Here is a 10,663-nt window from a genome sequence, read left to right on the forward strand (position 1 = left end):
TACCTGTACTTACCCCTACTCCGCACTTACCTGCTTGCACAGCAGACGCACCTCAGGAAACGTCGGAAGTGACGTCTCCAGCTCTTGGACGTCGATGTCCTTCACCATATCACCCACGGACCAAATGGTTTCCACGGCGGTCCAGATGGTTTGGTTCTGTAAAATCAGAGCAGGAGGCATATCCTCATTTCAAACACATATTTTTATTGGCATAAAAGTTAATGAAATGCCGTCGAAACTCGTAAAATAGTGTTAATTACTTAACTAATATGATATGTTCGTCACCGATGCCTGCGACTACTGATGCCGCGTCCATGGTGAACACGACCGCCTCCTATGGGAGGGAAAAGTACAGCCGCTATTCATCATCATAAACATCAGTTCACACCAGACACGAAATTTTTCAAACATCCTCATTAATCAACCATCGAAATTTGATAACACGTGATGTATTACGAACAACAAAAATGATCGGGAATTACTTTTAATTGGCCGCCAATCATTTCACACTTTTTTTGTTGACTTTTCCTTTGTTAATTGAATGACGTTACATTCACGTGATCTCACGTTTGAACTCTTATCATAATACGTTTTATTTGAAACTTGAACTGATTTCTAAATTACAATTGACCCCTTTTATGATTGCGGACGAAATATTTCGTCCAAAAACCAGCGGAATAAATTCAATTCAGAGTTCTCTGTGTTTTCTTTCCTTTCTCCTCACCATCGCGAAGCTTTATTGTAATCCTCTGAGAGAACCAGTTTTTTTTCCCGTTTCTACTATGTGCATGTAAGAGCAAAAAAGAACACGTGGGGGGGGGGGGAAGAGAAGTCTACTGTATACTCTCTCATCTACACTTGTCTATTATACTGTTTCCCCTTTTTTTCTATTTATATATATTTTTTGCTTCCTTTACATTTTTATTTTTTTTACTTACTTTTCTTCTATTTTTTCTCTCCCCCCCCCCCTTCTTCTACCTTTTCTTAATATACCATTAGATTGGAATGGTGTCACCAATTCACTAAATAAAGATCATCCAAATTTTTTGCCAAAAGCTTGTACGCGAAGGAGGGGGATTAAAGATAGACTTGAATAAACAATTATTAGCTATGACCGACTTCACCTAATTCCAATTAAATTTGCTAAATTCAGTGAATTTACATGAAAAAAGTAAATCTTCGAGAAAAAAATATTAATTGACGGAACTTAGCCTTTATGATGACGGGGACCTCCTCCAAAAACGACTCCATGTCCCACGTAGATTCCATCTCCTCTTATTACAATCGATGATAAAGATCCGCTGACCAAACGAAGATCTAATCAAATCAAAGCCTACGCTTTACAATAAAAAGTGCACCTGAAAGATATCAAGAACAGAAAATCATAAAGTGTTGACAGCAGTAATTCGCAGTTCGAAATGTGCGTTTGTTGATTCGCGAGCTCCTGATGTTCGAAATTCTGCATTGTTGAATCCTATTGTTCGGCCAAAAACTAACGAATTAGACTATTGGGAAACAACAGTATGTTCCAATCGTTTTACCAGGTTTTAAGAGGCACTTTTTTTTTCCTGGTATTTTCGAATACCCAAAAATGTTCTACTTATCCAATTAGAGTTGACACCAATCTAGAGGTGGGGACGATCACCCCTCCCAATCTCTAAATAATTTGGAAAAGAAATTGGTATATGGATCCGTTCAAGTATTACGTCATCATCGATAGGGGGTTTCCGATTTTCTGACTTTTGATGGCAAGGGGGGGAGGGGGGGGGGGGGGTTTGGATAATGCTTACGTCATCAACCACCCTTTATGAAAATATGAGTTGGATTCAGAGGGGCAGAGCTGATGACGAAATTTTGCTGACAAAGGGGGGGGGGTCAAAAATGGCTAAAAATTTGCTTACGTAATACCTGAACGGCCCCTATCCTGTAAAATAAGGACGATACAATAACTCATCCCTTCCAACACATAGTCCTGGATACGCACCTATATTGTACGGCAGAGGTTCTTAACTTCTTTCACGGATAACTTTGTGACAATCAAATGCAAGACACCCCTCTACCAATAAAATAAAGGGCACAGGCCACTGAGCAGAATAATATTTAGCATAGAGTTGGTTGTTTTCCTATCCAAACTAGCCGAATCTCTGAAATCTCTCCGAGGGCGCCCTGAATTCGTTGCAATGGATGGATATCTTTTGAAAAACCCGTGTTTTTTTTAGCAGATTTCATATTCTTTAATTTCTCTGCTCGAAAGGCCAATGCGGGGAGAGGGAGGGGGGGGGAGGCTGAGGTACTGAAATGTGACCATTGTTCAGCAATTTCACCACCTTTTCATCAGATCTAAATGAGGTTTGGAACATTTTGAACTCTTACATAAAATAAAAAAATTTAAGAATTTATCATCTTCACTTCAGAATATGGAACGCAGATGGCAGCACCAGCAAGAACACGAAACGTGTACAACTCACAACATAATTAGGACAATCAACGTTAGGACCCCGCAGAACCGTAACTATAGACGGGGTGGAGGGCAAATGCCCCGGATGCAAAATTTAGGGGAGGGGTGGTAGTTTTAGGTGGGAACAAAGAAAACACCATTACAAAATTATCGAATTGTAAGGTTGGGGGGGAGGCAAAAATCCTAGTTACGACCCTGGGACTACGTACATATATAGACAACACACAAAACATGTTCCAACATCTACCAATTCGTTAGGTCAACTGGAAATGTGCCGTGAGTCACTGACGTTAACTGAAAATGTACTGCGGTCCCTCTTAAGTCATGTGGAAATGTGTCGCGAGCAATTTAAAAGCCACTTAAGTGATCTATAAAAATGTAACAAGCCACTCAAGTGATCTCGACGTGTACCGCGAGCCACTCAGGTGATCTAGAAGTGTGCCGGTGGCCACTCGAGTGATCTTAAACTGTGTCGTGGGCAAATGTACCGAGAGCCACTAGGGTTATCTGAAAATTTGCCGTGGGTAACTTAGGTGATTTGAAAGTGTACCGCGAGCCGCTCAAGTGATTTGGATATTTATTTGCGGGGCGCTTAAATGATCTGGTATGCGCTGTTGGCAGCTTAAATAATCTGCAAGTATGCCGCGAGCCACTTAAGTAGTTTGCAAATGCCCCATTTAAGTGATTCAATAATCTTTCGTGAGCTATTGGATGGCTATTGTGTGGCCTTGAGTGGTTAGGTTATTTGTCAAGGGCCGCATCAGATGAATTTGAGGGCCCCATTTGCTCCACGGGCCATGGGTTGAATATGTATATAGTGGAACTGAAAAACTAGTCCAGCTGATACTGTATTTTCATTTTCGGAGGGCCACCCTTAATCAATGTTACGGAAGATAATGTGACAAGTTAGGTCCAGAGATTAACTAATTTTTCTCTATAACACATCCACCAAAATTCAATTTAGAGAGGCCCCCGGTAAAAGTCAAAAACATCTTTCCAAGATGATTCCAGAATGCAGGGCGGTCTTAACGAATGGGCATACTGGATAGTACCTCACGATAAGGAGCCTCACGTTAACAAGACACGGGAAAAACAAAATGTCTAATACATTGAAATAAGATTTTGAATCGGGGTGAGTGGCAGGCACTTTGAGTCTGATAGGGTGACACAGAATATGTCACGAGTGCACCTTACACACACTTTCTCCCCCTCTCGCCTTCTCATAGAGAAACCACACATTATGCATATTCATACATACATGGGATGCAACACGTGTGCTCTCCTTTCTCTCACCAGGTATTTCTAAGACGCACTTGAGTATGTATTACATAACACCATCACAACTCTACAGACAGACATTGTGCCTCTGGGAAAATGAAAACCCCTTACAGAAATCAGACGATTGCCTTTGACCAATAGCAGTGGTCTTCACCAACTTGGTTTTGGAACACACGAGGCTTTTGCCAGAGAGGTATTGCTGAAGGTTGAACAACCAACATGTCGCGCTTGAAGAGTCGTTTATTTACTCTCTCTCTCCTCCTAACCCCGGGTCGAGATCCCTCATGTAGGGGACGCAAGAAACCTTGCCCCGAGATGACGGTGAGTGATTCAAACTATATATAATTATTGTGTGTTTAATTTGGTGGAGTGAGAGTGTCCATGTTGAATGTAAATTGTATCGAGTTTAGTGTAATTCACGGTGTCGAAGTATTTTCAATGAATGAATAAAATTAAATTGTAATTCGCTAATTGGAAAGGTTATTATAATTTTCGCAATGTCCTGTTTATAATTGACAAGTAATATATAATATCCAAAATATCGTCAGTATTTCCCAACATAGAATGGTGCCGTGACCAGGATTCGAACCTGGGTTATTGCGGCTACAACGCAATGTACTAACCACTATACGATCACGGCCACCACTATGCGATCTTCATAGGCAAATTGACTTGGAAGTCTGGGGGGGGGGGGGCACGATGATGATGATGTCAATTCATATATGCATATATACATTAGATCAGTCAGCTTCACCTTTGACGCTCCCCCGTATCTCCGCCCATGAATCTCTTTTCCACGTGGCTCATGGGGCTGTTAAGTCCATGACCCTGTCATTTGGAAAGGCTGACAGGACTCTGGAGGCCTTATATATATACCGACTTATTCGGTCTATATCAGTACTTAGGTATCTATCTCCGGGGATGTAGGGGATGGGGTGAGCATAGATTCACTACCATATATGCGTATGTTAATAAATCGACATATTTTCCATTAATAAGATAATAGAATTTCAAGTTCTTTCCTTTTAAAGCAGTTATCACAAAGTATTATACGCAGTCATTGGCGTACGCAAAGGGGGGGGGGGTTTGGGGCTCTAACCCTCCCCCCCCCCTCCCTTGAGCCAAGATTATAGTGTTAATTTGGAGGGGGAAAAAAGTAAACCCCCATCAGCAGGAAAAAAAATCTGAACCCCCCCCCCCAGAGAAAATTCTGAGTATGCCTATGTACGCAGTCAATGAGGCAACCATAATCTTTTTTATGGGAAAAGCATTGTATACAGTTAATTATTTTTGTGATATATGTAGGACTGTCTTAGGGGTATCATGGGGACCCCCAAGTGATTTTCTGAAGCCCTACGTGGCAAATTCAAGAAAATTTCAACCAGACCTCATTTTTGTGAGGCCCCTTCTTCTATTAAGGCCCCCCCCCCGAGTCATACCCGGGTGGGCCCATACGTTAAGACGGCACTGGATATATGATTTTATATTGGGTTGCTGTACTTTATTTATATTTGACATCCATAATTTTCATGAGCTTCTTTTCATGCCACTCTGTTGTGGCCTTTATGTTTGTATTTGCATAATAAAATTCATTTTTTACGGCCTCTGATATTTCGCGGCCCAGTGCGATCGCACCTTTTTGCCTAAGGCCGGGATTACACTATAAAAGTTTGAAAAAAGTACTTTTATAAAATTTGAAAAATGCCACCAATAAGATTATGTTACATTCTAGAAAATTCAATCGATGATCTTATTGGTAGCATTTTTCAAGTTTTATAAAAGGACTTTTATCAATCTTTTATAGTGTAATCCCGGCCTAAGTTCGGCCTTGCATGACCAAAGTAATTGAGTCAAATTAAGGACAAATCGAGAAGTTATCCATCCTGTAATGGCAACCGTACTTATTACGAGCGGTAATTATTTCTTTTTAGGAGTGTTTATAAGTTTCTTCATGTATAATCTCGGATTTACTGCGATTTTATAATTTTTTGAAGGTGAATGGCAACCATTTTCAATTATGGTGTTTTTCTCTTTTTTTTATATTATCGTTTATGCCTGTTGCAGCCTTTATAGTGTATTTCTATTTGTAAATTAAACAGGACACGTGTGAAATTGTATAATTAAACATCGAGGACACCAATAATGGTAACCATAGACATTTCGTCACCGGAAATTTTGTTATTCGGATTTTTTTCCCCTTCCCTGAACCTGACACGAACATGTTCCGATGGCAAATATCCTTGACGATATTTTTGTTTAGGTAACTTTTCTCTTTCCATTCGCCATTGTGTGACTCATCGACTTGCTGTCGAAACGTAGCGACACGAAAACGTCAGTTGTGTACCAACTATTGTTTGATCCTTCGATCCACCATAACCTACATATCAACTAGTCAGATAACAGAGATCCAATCTGATGCAATTTGAATAATCAAATTTTAAATATACCAGTGATACCTAGGTTAACGAAGATGATTCGTTCGGGAATTACGTTCGTTAGCCGAAACGTGATTTCCCTCAGGTTTCTATGGGAAGTCGTTTGATTCGTTCCAGGGTTTTGCCCAAAATTTTTATTTTATTACTATATCGTGGCTATCTCTTACAGAGAGGTTTCACAGTGTAAATATACAGAAAGAAAAGATAATCTTAGTCAGACACAACTTTTAGAATCCAGTAAAACCAGCAGGGCCGCAACTGCAATAGAAACAAAAACTGATTTCATAGCCTAAGGCAAGTATCCATTTTGGAAACCCCCCCCCCCCCCCGCCGTAATTTTGAATGAATAAAGAGTAAACTGAGCGCCTTTCCTGGTCCAGCTCCCGGGGCATCAACTTCTCTCTGCCTTGCCCTAGTTGTGGCCCTGAAAACCGTCTCATTGCGAAAATCTGAAGAATGAGAGGTCAAGAAAATCAGTAAAATGGTGGGAAAACTTTTTTTGCTCACACGGGTGGTAAAACCATACATCCGCCTCTGCCTAAACAGCGAAGTAATAGGACAGTGAGAGATCTCTCTAGAGAGTTTGCAAGCATGTGAATGAACAAAAGAGTGACCTTAAAGAGCAATGGACGAGGTCAGTGCGAGATCAAACGAGTGACCTAAAGTTTGTAAGAATGTAATAAATAACCAAAACAGTATGCAAGACAGCATGTGACATGAAGGACGAAAAAAGAACGAGGTGGCAGGTCGGTGAGGAATTAAAAGAGCGACCTAGAGAGTATGTAAGCATGGGAATGACCAAAAGAGTGTGCAAGCACGTGAGTGATCAAAAGAGTGACCTAGAGAGTATGTAAGATGGGAGTGACCAAAAGAGTGTGAAAGCACGTGAGTGATCAAAAGAGTGACCTAGAGAGTGTATAAGCATAGTTGCGACCAAAATAGTCACCTAGAGAGTGCATAAACATGGGTGTAGCCAAAAGTGACTTAGAGAGTATGTAAGCATGGATATGACCTAAAGAGCAAAGGACAGAGTAAGCGAGCGGCCAAAAGAATGACCAAGAAAGTGTGTAAGCATGTGAGTGTACCAAAAGGGTGACTTAAAGACGGGGCGGGTGGAGGTTAAGCGGCAAGTCAAATGGCAAAAAATTTGAGAACTGAGTGGTCAAGAAAATTTGACTAGAATAGGGAAAAAAGCGGCAAATTTCGTGCAGCCCACAGGCGGCAAAACCATAAATCCGTGTCTGTTCAGTGTAGAGTCGATATATGCGTTTTCAAAGATTGCAATAAAAAAAAATTGCTACATATTTCCCATATTGAACATCAGGCACATTGAATTCGAAAACAACACGTGTTCTTTATAACTTGGCGAGAGAATCGTGAGAAAAAATAAAAAGTACGTACTGCATGGCTTCCATAGACCAAACAGTCTGTGGAGGATCTTCGGCGGCGATATCGCGGCATGGCAATAAAAACAGAATAAATAAATAAATAAATTCCCGGCAGAGAAATCAAAGTTTACGAAAACAAGATTCCATGAAAGGAAGAAAAATAAAAAATAATAATAACAAAAAGAAAACGATCCAAACTGTTTTTGATTGTTTATGTTATCTCGCCTAAACCCACAACGTCTCTCTCATCTAGTCAATTCTCATAACATTGATTGTACGTGACTACGAGCCAGTCCGGAAATGACACGTTCCAACAACTACTGTACTAACTACTCCCTCGAGGATTGAGTTTTCGGAACGAACCATGTGGCAACACGGGTTTGGGCTGTTGAAATATACAAGGGAAAAAATTAAATATATTTTTATCGAAGAGTTGTCCAGAATCAGTCAAAAACATGCTGCTCCATCCATCTTCCATCTGAGAGACAGAGAGAGAGTAACATATTCTTGAGAGAGTTAGTTGATCGAAATGCGCAATTGCGACTTAACGGGTGCGTAAAAGAGAGGAACAACAAATTAATGAAGACTTTCATCAATCCATAATTTTCAACAAAATCAGGATTTTCATCAATCAAGAAATCATTTCTTACTTTGATATGGAAAATTATTTCTTTCATTAATTCGGGAACTATTTCTTTCATTAAGTCTGAAATCATTCAGAGATTATTTCTTTCATTAAGTCTGAAATCATTCAGAGATTATTTCTTTCATTAAGTCTGAAATCATTCAGAGATTATTTCTTTCATTAAGTCTGAAATCATTCAGAGATTATTTCTTTCATTAAGTCTGAAATCATTCAGAGATTATTTCTCTCATCAATTCTTCACATTCTTGAATTCAGAAATCATTTCCTTCATCAAGTCTGAGGTTATTTCTTCTTTCATCAATTCGGAGATGATCTCTTCTGTTTAGTCCGAAATCATTTCTTTTAGTAATTCGGAGATTAATTCTCTCATCAATTCTGAATATTCTTGAATTCAGAAATCATTTGTTTCATCACAAGTCTGGGGGTTATTCCTCTCATTAATTCGGAGATTATTTCTTTCATCAATTGAGAGACTTTTTCTTTCATTATATACTTTTATTATTTATTTCATTATATATATTATTTCTACCGTTAAGTCTGAAAAATCATTTCTTTCATTAATTCGGAGATTATTTCCCTCATCAATTCTGGATATAATAATTCTTGAATTCAAAAAACCCTTTTTTTCATCGAGTCTGAAGTTATTTCATTAATTTCGAGATTATTTCTTTCGTTGATTCGGAGAAGATTTCTTTCATTAACCCTTTCAATACTGACGGTACTCTTTTAAATTTTTAACCAAACTTTTCACCATCTTTTTAATTCCGCGTAACATCTCTTACCTACGTTGTTAGGTGTTGGTACTATTTAGATGTATAAAGTTGCGTACTTCCTTTCGATTACTAGATCACGGCGCAAGTGTGGGACAACTAGTTTTTTAAATATCGTAATTAATAAATAATGAAATTCAGTTAGATGTTTCGCCCCTGTAAAAGTGTTTACTGCATTATACTTTTGTGTAATGCAGGAAAACTGCTTTTTACGAAATGTTCCCTAGCAAAAACGTGCAGTATAAAACGAATTATGGCTCTCTCTTTCTCTATCTTTGCGACAAAATAAATAAATACTTGTATTCATTGTTATGCATTATTCAACAGAAACTGAAGAGCCAAAAAAACTGGCACTGGCATGCGTATGCAAATAAAGAGATATGGAACCAATCAGAGTACGGCGCTGCGGTCGGCAACGCCTATATAACACAAGTGTCTGGCATAGTTGTTAGATTGATTACTGCTGCTACAATGGCAGGTTATCGAGATTTAAGTGAGTTTGAACGTGGTGTTATAGTCGGCGCACGAGAGATGGGACATAGCATCTCCGAGGTAGCGATGAAATTTGGATTTTCACGTACGACCATTTCACGAGTGTACCGTGAATATCGGGAATCCGGTAAAAAATTAAATCTACGACATCGCTGCGGCCGGAAAAAGATCATGCAAGAACGGGACCAACGACGACTGACGAGAATCATTAAACGTAACAGACGTGCAACCCTTCCGCAAATTGCTGCAGCTTTCAATGCTGGCCCATCAACAAGTGTCAGCCTGCGAACCATTCAACGAAACATCATCGATATGGGCTTTCGGAGCCGAAGGCCCACTCGTGTACCCTTGATGACTGCACGACACAAAGCTTTACGCCTCGCCTGGGCCCGACAACACCGACATTGGACTGTTGAGGCCTGGTCTGACGAGTCTCGGTTCCAATTGCTTCGAGCTGATGGGCGTGTACGGGTATGGAGACAACCTCATGAATCCATGGACCCTACATGTCAACAGGGGACTGTTCAAGCTGGTGGAGGCTCTGTGATGGTATGGGGCGTGTGCAGTTGGCGTGATATGGGACCCCTGATACGTCTAGATACGACTCTGACAGGTGACTGGTACGTAAGCATCCTGTCTGATCACCTGCACCCATTCATGTCCATTGTGCATTCCGACGGACTTGGACAATTTCAGCAGGACAATGCGACACCCCACACGTCCAGAATTGCTACAAAGTGGTTCCAGGCACACTCTTCTGACTTTAGACACTTCCGCTGGCCACCAAAATCCCCAGACATGAACATTATTGAACATATCTGGGATGCCTTGCAACGTGCTGTTCAGAACAGATCTCCATCCCCTTTTATTCCTACGGATTTATGGACAGCCCTGCAGGATTCATGGTGTCAATTACCTCCAGCACTACTTCAGACATTAGTCGAGTCCATGCCACGTCGTATTGCGGCACTTCTGCGTGCTCGCGGGGGCCCTGCACGATATTAGGCAGGGGTACCAGTTTTTTTGGCTCTTCTGTGTATATATGTATGTATATTGATTTGAATCCACACAAACAACTCCTCGTGCACTACAGAGTATGCGGATAATCAACATTTGAATAAGAATTTCTTACTTTTACTGTAAGCAAATAAGAAACTTTCACGTACTAATTATGTAATTCGTTGTATACTTGATAA

The 10,663-nt window shown here is 40.2% G+C and overlaps 1 non-coding gene across 1 annotated transcript; it reads right to left on the reverse strand.

The window, feature by feature from the left end:
- Window positions 1–4,304: 4,304 nt before the first annotated feature.
- On the reverse strand, window positions 4,305–4,376 carry TRNAY-GUA (transfer RNA tyrosine (anticodon GUA)). Its single transcript has one exon. It is a non-coding gene; the product is annotated as a tRNA-Tyr (tRNA).
- Window positions 4,377–10,663: the final 6,287 nt, after the last annotated feature.

The sequence above is a fragment of the Pholcus phalangioides genome, unplaced genomic scaffold (genome assembly GCF_987345545.1).
Source record: "Pholcus phalangioides strain wild (caught in Gottingen) unplaced genomic scaffold, Ppha-v1.0 ptg000024l_1, whole genome shotgun sequence".
Lineage (NCBI taxonomy): Eukaryota > Metazoa > Arthropoda > Arachnida > Araneae > Pholcidae > Pholcus > Pholcus phalangioides.